Source organism: Lithobates pipiens, unplaced genomic scaffold (assembly GCF_037356315.1).
Source record: "Lithobates pipiens isolate NorthernLeopardFrog02 unplaced genomic scaffold, aLitPip1_a1.2 Scaffold_13, whole genome shotgun sequence".
In the NCBI taxonomy this organism is placed as follows: Eukaryota; Metazoa; Chordata; class Amphibia; order Anura; family Ranidae; genus Lithobates; species Lithobates pipiens.
The window spans coordinates 73,961,364-73,972,632 of record NW_027507718.1 but is presented as its reverse complement, the minus strand read 5'-3'; the positions used below and the strand labels follow the sequence as shown (position 1 = coordinate 73,972,632).

Below are 11,269 nucleotides of genomic sequence, written 5' to 3'. Positions count from 1 at the left end.
ATGGTGAAGACAACTTGCTGAAGTTCAACCCATCAGTATGCGAAAAAAGGGTATTTCAGTGACTGTGAACGTGGCATGGTTGTTGGTGCCTGACGATCTAGTCTGCGTATTTCAAAAACTGCTGATCCACCGGGATTTTCATGCACAACCAAGTCAAGGGTCTACAGAGAATGGTCCGAAAAAGAGAAAATATCTAGTGAGCGGCAGTTGTGTAGACAAATATGCCTTGTTGATGTGAGAGGTCAGAGGAGAATGGCCTGAGATGATAGAAATGCAACAGTAACTCAAATAACCACTCATTACAACCAAGATATGCAGAATACCATCTATGAATGCACAACACATTGAACCTTGAGGTAGATGGGCTACAGAAGCAGAAGACCAGACCAGGTGCCACTCCTGTCAGCTAAGAACTGGGAAAGGAAATTGAGGCTACAATTCGCTCAGGCTCACCAAAATTGGACAATAGAATTGGAAAAAATGTTGCCTAGTCTGATGAGTCTCAATTTCAGCTGCGAATTTCAGATGGTAGGGTCAGAATTTGTCGTAAACAGCATGAAAGCATGGATCCATTCTGCCTTGTATCAATGGTTCAGGCTGATGGTGGTGATATAATGGTGTGGGGGATATTTTCTTGGTACACTTTGGGCCCCTTAGTACAGTTAACCACGTGTTGACCTGCACACGCCGATATACATTGGTAAAGTGGCACGGGTGCGCAAAACGTCATACCTGTACGTCACTCGGTGGCTAACAAGCGCACGCCCGCATGTCTTGGGGACTCGATGTCCTCAGGTAGCCCATGATCAGGCAGAATGGGGAGATGCAAACAAGGCATTTCCCTGTTCTACCTAGCAACATGACAGGGATCTACTGCTCCGAGTGATCTCTGTCATGTTCTAGTGAGCCCATCCCCCCTACAGTTAGAACACGCTGAGGGAACACACTTAACCCCTTGATCGCCCCCTAGTGTTTAACCCCTTCCCTGCCAGTGACATTTACACAGTAATCAGTGCATTTTTATAGCACTGATCGGCCTAAACTGAGTAAGAAATGTGTTTTTTGTTTTTTTTTTGAGGATATTTATTATAGCAAAATGTACAAAAATATTGATTTTCTTTAAAAATTGTCGCTCTTTTTTTGTTTGTAGCGCAAAAGCTAAAGGTGATCAAAAAAAAAGCTCTATTTGTGGGAAAAAACAGATGTCAATTTCAATTGGGTACAACGTCACTCACCGTATTGCAAAAAGGGGCTTGGTCAGGAAGGGGGTAAATCCTTCCGGGGCTGAAGTGGTTAAGCATTGTTTAAAGGACACGGCCTACCTGAGTATTGTTGCTGACCATGTCTATCCCTTTATGATTACAGTGGACTCATCTCTTGATGGCTTCTTCCAGCAGGATAATGCAAAAAGCTCAAATCATCTCAAATTGATTTCTTTGGGATGTGGTGGAACAGGAGATTTGCATCATTGATGTGCAGCAGACAAATCTGCAGCAACTGTGTGATGCTATAATGGCAGTATCAGTAAATCTCTGTTTCAACACCTTGTTGAATCTATTCCATGAAGAATTATCTGGTACTAGCAAGATGTACCTAATAAAGTGGCTGGTGAGTGTATAGCTCCCATCCTGGAAACAACCCATATTATTTTTTTTTTGGCTTCCTCTCATTAGCTGGAGTTTGGCTTCAGTTTGTTGGTGCATTTTAAAATTGCTAGTACATACAAAACTATCGTCCAGGCATTTCCACATAAAATTGTGAAAGGGTCCTCCTTCTCAAGCAATAAACATAAATACGGTAATTCTCAGAATAATCAGCATTCATTCAATTGTGCTTCCATGCAAATGTGAACATCATGTTCTGATATTTATTGGGGAAAGTTATTTTGTATATAGAGTGTTTATGTGGTGAGTTTACACTTTTCATTGAACAGAGTTTGGATAACACAGGGTTAAACGGAAAGGTCATAAATGAACTGCACATTATCTGGACAGAATGCTTGGGGTGATAGTGATGTGTTCCTGCTTAGGAGATGTATGTTAGCTTGGGGGGCTGCAAACTCTGCAGGGCTCCAACACACACTCGCTGCTATTCCAACCCTTCACATATTTCCACATAAACTTCCCTCCTGGCCTTAAACTTTGTCAGATATTGTGCTCAGCTTACCAACCCAAACTAATGTTCCTCCCTCAGCTCACCTCTCTTCCTGCATGTCCTGTGAGCAGAATAGCTGTGCTCCTCCTCTGGGTTCTCTCATCATATGGCACTGAAGATAGAGGAGGGGTGATTCAGGAGTTCAGCGGGACACACAGAGCAAGTATGCAGGAGACTGGGGGGGGGGGAGATGAGGAGACAGAAAATCTCCCTCCCTCTTTTGTGGCAGATTGCCTCCTTTCCTATTAGCAATATTATTTTCCTTTTTCACAAAGAGATAGTGAGTAAGGTTAAAGGGATAGTAAACTATCGTATTTTTTTAGGTAAAAATAATAATTATGTTATAGTTACCTGCTCCATGCAGTGGATTTGCACAGAACAGCCCGGATTCTCCTCTTCTCTGGTCCCTATTCGGCTCTCCTGGCCCCTCCTCCCTGTTGAGTACCCCCACAGAAAGCAGCTTGCTATGGTGGCACCCAAACTGAGTCACAGCCTTGCCCCCTTTCTCTTTCCATTGTCCGACTGACTTTTATTGACAGTGGCTGGAGCCAGTTGTGCTGCTGCCTCAGCCAATGAGGAGGGAGAGTTCCATGCAGCCAAAACATTCCTTCAACATCTCTGGATCTAGAGGAGTCTCAAGTAAGTATTAGGGGGGCTGAGGGGAGCTTCTGCACAGAGAAAGCTTTTTTTTAATGCATAGAATGTATTAAGATAAAAAAAAAACATCTGCCTTTACAATCACTTTAAACAAAAAAATTTAAAGCAGCAGCGCTCAAGTAACAATCAATTACACCCAAAACTTAAAGTACGTAGATGGGCACCATACTATTTAAGACATGATAAAAAAAAGTTATATGAAAGGGACAACATAAACATTGTTCTGTGGAATTACTGCAGCTTTTTAACCTCCCATGATGCTGGTCTGGTTCACAATGGTCTAGGGCAGTGTCACCTTCCACCAATGCTCTCTGGAATGAAACAACACTATAGGGGTCAGCTGTAGCGCTGCAATTAACTTCTAACAAATGTTTGCACTATGATGGTCTCTAAAAGAGTAGGTGTGATTTGAGCATTGACAAATTTTCACATTGTTCAGAATGACATGTGCTTTATGTTTGTATATTTCTCTGGTTATAAATCACCTTGGTAAGTGAATTAGGAGTAAAGGGTGTATGTTAATCATATTCATTGTGTTTCCACACTAAAATAACAACCATCATGTCAAGATAAAATAAATACAACATAGACCTAGGCAAAGCCACGCCTGCAATAGTTCTTTATCTTTCTGATGGTTTACAAAGGTCACCAATTTCTCTTGTTTGAAACACATTTATAACTATATAAGAAGCATTTTCTCCCAGTAATTCAAACAAATTTAAACAAAAAACACAGACATTTAAACAACATGCTGTGTCCATCACTAGGTGACAATCAAAGTGCTTTATTTGGATTTCAGCTGAAATGAAGCAGCTGGTACTAGCAGGCCATTACTTTCATCTACACATACATCTGAGAAGAATTCTGCTCCTTATCTTTCTGCACGGAATTTGAGCAGCCTGTTAACATTTAGCTGTAAAATCAGAAAATATGTTTAGTTCAAAGTTAAATGAAAGTTATCTCTGCAGATGCTGTAGAGATCTGTTATATTTTGATAGGTATGTATCATTTTTCCACTTAAAACACAAACATTCTAGCAGTCCACAAATACTAGCTACATATGCTGTTATTAGGTAACATAGTGGTAGTAAAAAAAAAATTCTAACAAAAATCTATGTTATTTTTTCTATCTATCTATCTATCTATCTATCTATCTATCTATCTATCTATCTATCTATCTATCTATCTATCTATATATATATATATATATATATATATATATATATATATATACTGTATTTATATTTAATGGAAAATCATTCATTTCTATTTATCATAAATTAAATTTCTTGACTCTTCCTCGTGTCAGCCTACTATGGGCCATTGAGTCATCTTCGTCCTCCCGACCCTCTTAGAACAACCCCTAACTATAGAATAAAAAGATGGCTAATCCCAGTGCTCTATTACGAAGACCCTGCAATAGGGAGAGACCACATGACTGACTAAAGGAAGAACCAAAAAAGGAAAATTACAACAAATATAACATTTTGCGTATTTCTGTCCCTCTTCCTGTCTTCCTATTCTGGGACATAATAGCAATGACATGGGGGGGGGGGGGGGGGGGGTGCCATGAGGAAAGTGTCAGAAACCATGTATCAGACCAAGACAGAAGTACAGGTAAATCACACTTGTTTAATAATAAATGTAAATAGAACAAATGTAGTCAAAACATAGCCAAAGTTTGGCAACTGGAACGGATAGTCAGACAAGCCAGAAAGTCAGGAAGCCAGAATTCAGCGTAGTGGAACAGAAAGCAGTATCTGGAGCTAGAAGAAATGTCAGCCAAGCAAGTCTTTAACAGGAGAGCAAGAGAAAGTCTCTGTGATGTTGACCAAGGCAAAGGCAGAGATCACCTGGGCTGGAAGGCTTAAGTAAGAAGGACTGACGAGCAGGATATCATCAACTGGTGAGTCACTGTGGAGAGATAGGAGCTGGCAATTAGCCCACAGCTGAGCGACCATCTCAGAGAAGGAAGAGCTGAGCCCAGCCCTGACAGAAAGTAATTTATTAGGCAAAGAAGCAGAGGTTACAGAAAAACCCTCAGATCTCAGTGACATCCCACCTATAGTGGTGCAGAAAAGTGTTGGGTGTGCTCCAATTGGCAGTCTTATCAATCATCTCGACAGGTACCTTGACAGAACTTACCTACACTTGACACCATTTCTTCCATAAAGTGAGCCCCTAACTTCAAAAGGGGGGGGGAGGGGTCAGCTGGATGGCTTTTACCTATTTAAGATGGCGAGATTCTAGATGGAGCTGCTGTGGCCTTCTTTGACTTTGAGGGGAGGATTAAAAGTTTTTTTATCCTTCCTGAACTGTGAGGAACTTTCCAGGTTCTATGATAATCTGTGCACCAGATCCAGTTAGGATATTCTCACTTTTTCTCAGGCAGCTTCAATTAAGTCACAAATAGAAACTCTCAGATAATGTGGAAGTCAGGGAACTCAGATGAGACTTTAAATAGAGACCTAGATAGGTGGGAACTTGTCTCAGATCTACCCTATTCAGATGCCTCAAACAAAATGGTTCTCTAGTTGGCAGAGAATGCAGTAGTGAATTTCATTTATCACAAGTGATTGCTACTATGAATACAGCCCTTAGTGTAAGGTGAACAAGATGGGATCAGATCAAACAGAGTTTCAAAAGGTGTTAAATACAATATTTCATTCCCACTTGAAGTGAAACTTTAGGCTTTGTATTAAAACTAAAATTGCTGGACAGGCAGGATTTTTCATGCAGAAGACACAAGCTTTGCCTTTTTTTGCATTAAAGCTACCTACCTGCCTTTCTGCCCTTGTACAGTGAGCTGCATGTACATGTGCGTGACATCATTCCCTCTGGACAATGAGAGCAGGCAATGATCAAGAACCAGAAGCCTAAAATCCTTGCCTCTAGGATGAATGCCTGAATTACCGCGCCTCATTGTACCAGATCAAGTCGGTTTTATCAAGACTAGAGAGGCTAGAGATAACACCATTCGGACACTAAATATTATAGAAAAAGCAAAACAATCCCAGGTGCCCCTGCTGCTTCTATCCACAGACGCTGAGAAGGCCTTTGACAGGGTGGACTGGTCTTTTCTCCAGGAGACACTTAAATTCATAGGAATGCCAGATCCCATCCTGTCATGGATATCGGCCATCTATGATAATCCCACAGCAACAGTTCGGGTAAATGGATATGATTCCTGCCCTATTCCTATCTCGAATGGCACCAGACAGGGCTGCCCCCTTTCCCCAATGCTATTCGTCCTTTCCCTGGAACCTTTTTTACACCATATCCGAGGCAATCAGTCCATTAGAGGCATTCAATCAGGAAAATCTCAATACAAAGTTGCTGCATATGCTGATGACCTTTTATTTTACATTTCTGAGCCCCTTACCTCCCTACCCTCCCTGTTACAGGAGCTGAGGCGCTACGGCACCCTCTCTAACTTTAAAGTTAATCTACAAAAATCAGAAGCCCTGAATATTTCCATAGCAGACTCTACCATCTCCAATCTACGCCCCTTTTTCCCGTTCAAATGGGCTACTCACTCAATTAAATACCTGGGTACAAAAATTCCTGCAAATTTGCATGATGTTTTTACCCTCAACTACAAGCCCCTCTTGTCTACGCTCACTGCTGACCTTAAAAATTGGGACTCGCTGGCCCTTTCCTGGTTCGGCCGTTGTAATGTACTGAAAATGAATACAGTGCCCAGACTTCTGTACTTATTGCAGGCTCTGCCCATCAAGATACCTCAGACGTTCTTTCACGCTGTGCGCTCAATATTTATTAGATTCATCTGGCGCGGTAAACGCCCACGTCTTGGCAGAGCATTGCTACTACGACCAAAGACCAAGGGCGGACTCGGATTTCCAGGTCCTGCTCTATACTACACGGCAGCACATATGACCAGGGTGGTGGACTGGTGTCGGCACAGCAACTCGAAACTTTGGGTGTCGCTGGAATGAGAGGCGGCTTGAGCCCCACTCGCAGGTCTACCTTGGGTAGGGAAAACTTCTGACACCCACTTTACTACTCACCCACTGATTGGACCAACTCTTATGGAACTGAAAAGGTTCTTCCGTTTATCTTCACTAAGAAATTTTCCATCCCCAATGACGCCACTTGTTGGGCACCCGGACTTTATACCTGGCCTCACTGACCCATTTTTTCTCTCGCGGGGCCCCGCAGGGACTCATGAGAGCCTCTTCGCTATTGGGTTCTTCCGGATGTCTCACTGCGGAGAATTTGCTCAGTGGTCTGGCCCTTTCCTCATTAGATCGCTGGAAGATTAATCAACTATCTCACTTCCTCGGTTCTCTGCCTAAACCAACCCATTTTGGCAGAAAGCTCCACCCTTTTAAGGGAATTATGTTTGGGTGAGGGACCGATTCGGAGGTCCTTGTCAACCTCCTACAAATCCTTACTAGACCTTCACGCCACTGAAGACCCCCCATTCTTAGCAAAATGGGAGAGGGACTTGCAAGTCACCTTCACAGAACCCAAAAGAATCGTATTCTCTTTTTCGCACAGAAATCTTCTCTATGCAGCAAATACCAAGAGACTACGTATAAAATAGTGACGCGTTGGTATAGAACCCCTTCTGTGCTGGCTAAGATATTCCCTCTGCAAACTGACCGTTGCTGGCGGTGTGGCCTACACTCAGGCACCCTCTTACATATTTTCTGGGATTGCCCTGTGCTCCAAACTTTCTGGCAGCCAGTGCTCAAGCTCATACAGAAACTCACAGACATCTCCCTACATGATAACCCAGCTGCGGTCCTCCCCAACCTTACCCCCCCTATCAAGGAAACGTTATCATAAAATCCCTGCTCAAACATCTCCTTAATGCTGCATGGGCAAGCATCCCACCCCTATGGAAACAACAGTCTGCGCCAACGGTGACCCAATGGTTCGCGAGAGTGAAGGATATTGAGCAAATGGAAGATTTGACCTCTGCCTTGCGGGATAAGTCAGAGGAACATAAGTCCAGATGGTTCTACTGGGATCTCTTTCGCTTCTCTGATGAGTTCCACCAATACGCTCTAGGACCCACTACCTAGAATGCCCACCGCCTGTCCAGTACTATTGATCTTGACTCCCCAGGGGTGACCCCCAAGCTGTCTGTCTCCCCCCCCCCTCTTTTTAGATTTTTTTTTTTCCTCTCTCTCTTTCTTTCTTATCTTTCTCTCTCGTTTCCATCTCTCCTTTTTCAATTAAAACACAAAAAGTGATGGGCACAGAAGCTTCTATCCACCCTGTATTAGACTTCAACTAGTGATATGGGCCAGACTGCATGGCCTCATTCACTTACGTGCTTTTATTTTGTATAGTTGATTTGCTGGATAAGCTTACCATAGCCTATATGCAGTGTCTATATGCAATGTGAAGTTGTCTTATTGTTTGTATCTGTGTCACATCTTTAAAATAAAGAATAAAAAAAAAAAAAAAGAACCAGAAGCCACCCGCCCAAAGATGTCAGACACCAGGCAGGGAGCTTGAGGGCGCTACATCGCTGAAGCTAAGGTGCGTATTGTTCCACTTTAAGAAAAAGTGGTCTTCTTGGTGGATATATTTTTGCTATCACCTTCATAAATTGTAACACCTGGGGATAGACTACCCATTTTGACTTTGACTAAGGTGGACAGATGGACTCTCAATGTACTATAACTTAAGTCTAAGTCTCAACACTTTGCTGTAAAAACTTCAGAACCTTACAAATGCAAATGCAAATCATTTGTACTTCAAAAGCCTATAAATATTCTGTGGAACCAAGTGCAGACTGAATTCACTGACATTTTTTTTAGCTTTTAAAATACTCTGAATAACCTTCTCCAACACTTGTATGATGCTGCTCAACATCCAGGCCATGAGGCTCAGGCATCTCGGTTTCAGAAGCAGGCACTCCCCCTGTGTTAACATATCTTCCTTGGGATTGGAGAAGCTAGTTTTATGTGCCACAGAAAAGGAAGCTCACAGTCCTCTTGGCCAGAATGGTAAGAATTCTATCATGCAAACTTACTCCTGATGAATCTTGAGCCAACACCCTCCTTCAGGGAACACAAACTTCTCTTTCTGGATAGCGAAGGCCTAGTGTAAGAGAAAAAACATATGTACATTTTGCCACAGCTTGTCAAATAAATGATAAAAGATCACGTGCCTTCCCTTCTTTGTCGTGTGATACCTTTTTAGGGCATCCACAACAGACCAGTTTTCCAATCAGCAACAGACGAAAAACAAGCTCTGGACTGCCACACTCTTCAGAAAACCACTTTATTTTATTGAAGAATCACATAACAGCTCAACAAACACAGCGGACAAGGAAAAATTGCTGACTTTTCACACTAGCTGTAGTGCTTAATCAGTGATTATGCACTACAGCTAGTGCGAAACATCAGCAATTTTTCCTTGTTCGCTGTGTTTGTTGAGCTGTGATGTGATTCTTCAATAAAAGAAAGTGGTTTTCTGAAGAGTGCGGCAGTCCAGAGCTTGTTTTTCGTCTGTTGCTAGTGGTAATAGCCAGCACCTGGGGCTTCCCAGCCGAGAGAACAGTTTACAGCCTGCATGTGCGCTCCTGGAGCGGTGAGATCCCTTCTCCTTCAGTTTTCCAATCAGGCTGGGCACCCCACAGGCCCAACTACTGCTTGGCAAGTGTTATGTTGGAGTAGATACAGGGCTCTGAGATCATACTACTCTGTTTATGCTTCTTATGGTGAGTTCATAGAGTGATGATGCTTGTGTGACTTATGACCAGCTGACTTGTCTGATAACTTCCATTCTGAATTTTTCCCACTGAAATGTTAATACACCATCTTAAACAAGCTCTAGGTTTTATATATTAAAGATACTTCTATTTACAGCTTTAGTAGCTCTTTTTTTCTGCAGGCAGGCTTAGTTCACGGTTTAGACATATAAATACACAAAAGGGTAATATTAACAGCACATCCAGATTGAAAAAACATCAAGATTGGAAGTTTGGCTGGTAGTTGGATGGTTTAAAGTTCCCTTCCCTGTCAGCCAGTACCCAATGAAATGGTCAAAGAGCCCCCCGCTTAGCCACCAGATGTTCTTCACAACAGCCTCGTATCTGCCCACTAGCCATGTTCCCCCATCCAAAAAGAGGAGAGCCGGCCCTGACATCAGACACCAAAGAATGGGAAACAACCACAGAGACAAAACCAAGCATCTCTGTCACCTAACAATAGTATGGCCTCCAACACACCTCTATGATAAAGCATGTAGAACATGTGAGACAACAAACACAACCAAAATATTTGAACCCACCACCATTATAGGACAGCAAGTTATGCTGCATTAACATGTAGTCCAGCACCTGGGGAACCCACCATATAGAAGATTTATTACTAAAACAGAGGACTCATCCCCTAGGAATGGCTGAACCTAGCAATTATTGCCAGGAGCAAGAATGAATGAAGAACACAAAGATTATTTAGTGGCAATCTCTTTTTTATTCTCTAGCTAGGGATTGTCCTAAGGTAATCCAGGAGGGTAGAGCTGACATGAACAGCGTTAGGCAATATATTTATTGAAATTTATGTAACCTGAAGACATCCTGTAGCTCAAACTGTGGAAAGTGCTCTTTAAAGCAGAACTATTTACGTGTCCTTTTTGCTGATCTCCTACCTTCACCAACTATGCCATCCATCTTCTTCTGAGCTCTGTAGTTCCTCTGCAATAGCCTGGGGATCTTGCTGAAAAACCGTTATTGCCCCATGATATCCTGTTTGTAAGACCACTGGCTGCTATTCCTCCTGTATTCTCAGCCAGCAGTCTTGTCACTTCCCAGTTGTAGTTCTCTAAAGCGAGCAGGGATTTCTATTTCCTCCCTGCTCACTGTAGTGGGCAGAGGGGTCTCACAGCCCCCGGTCTGTGCCGCCCATGGAGGTAGTGTCCTCCTTCTCTTCCCTACTTCATCCTCCGGTCCCTGCCCACACAGCCCCCACTCCGCCCCCATCCCCCCCTTCTGCCGTCGCCCGCCATCTCAGTGCAGACTCATCAGTGGCCACCAGTGCAGCTTATTAGTATCCACTAGGGATGAGCTGAACACCTTCCTGTTCAGTTCGCAGCAGTACACGCGAACAAGCAAAGAATTTGGCAGAACACACGAACACTGTTAAAGTCCATGGGACACAAACATAAATAATCAAAAATGCTAATTTTAAAGGCTTATATGCAAGTTATTGTCATAAAAAGTGTTTGGGGACCTGGCCCAGGGAACATGTACCAATGCAAACATTTTTTTTTAAAAACTTCATTTTTTTCAGGAGCAGTGATTTTTTAATGCTTAATGTGAAACAATAAAAATTAAATATTCCTTTAAATATTGTGCTTTGGGGGTGTGTAAAGTGGCACATTTTTCACATGTTTAGGACAGTACAACGGCAAAATGACATTTCTAGGAAAAATTGTCATTTAAAACTGATCGCAGATGTAATGAATTGTCGGGTCT

At 42.6% G+C, this 11,269-nt stretch overlaps 1 long non-coding RNA gene across 2 annotated transcripts in view; it reads right to left on the bottom strand.

Annotated features, from left to right (window-relative positions):
- Positions 1-4,423: 4,423 nt before the first annotated feature.
- Positions 4,424-11,269, bottom strand: part of LOC143976015 (uncharacterized) — a 95,257-nt gene continuing 88,411 nt past the window's right edge. For both annotated transcript variants that reach the window (XR_013272451.1, XR_013272452.1), the window contains 2 exons: positions 8,822-8,889; positions 4,424-4,725 (listed from right to left, as the gene is read on the bottom strand). This is a non-coding gene — a long non-coding RNA (uncharacterized LOC143976015). The remainder of the gene's footprint in view (positions 4,726-8,821; positions 8,890-11,269) is intronic.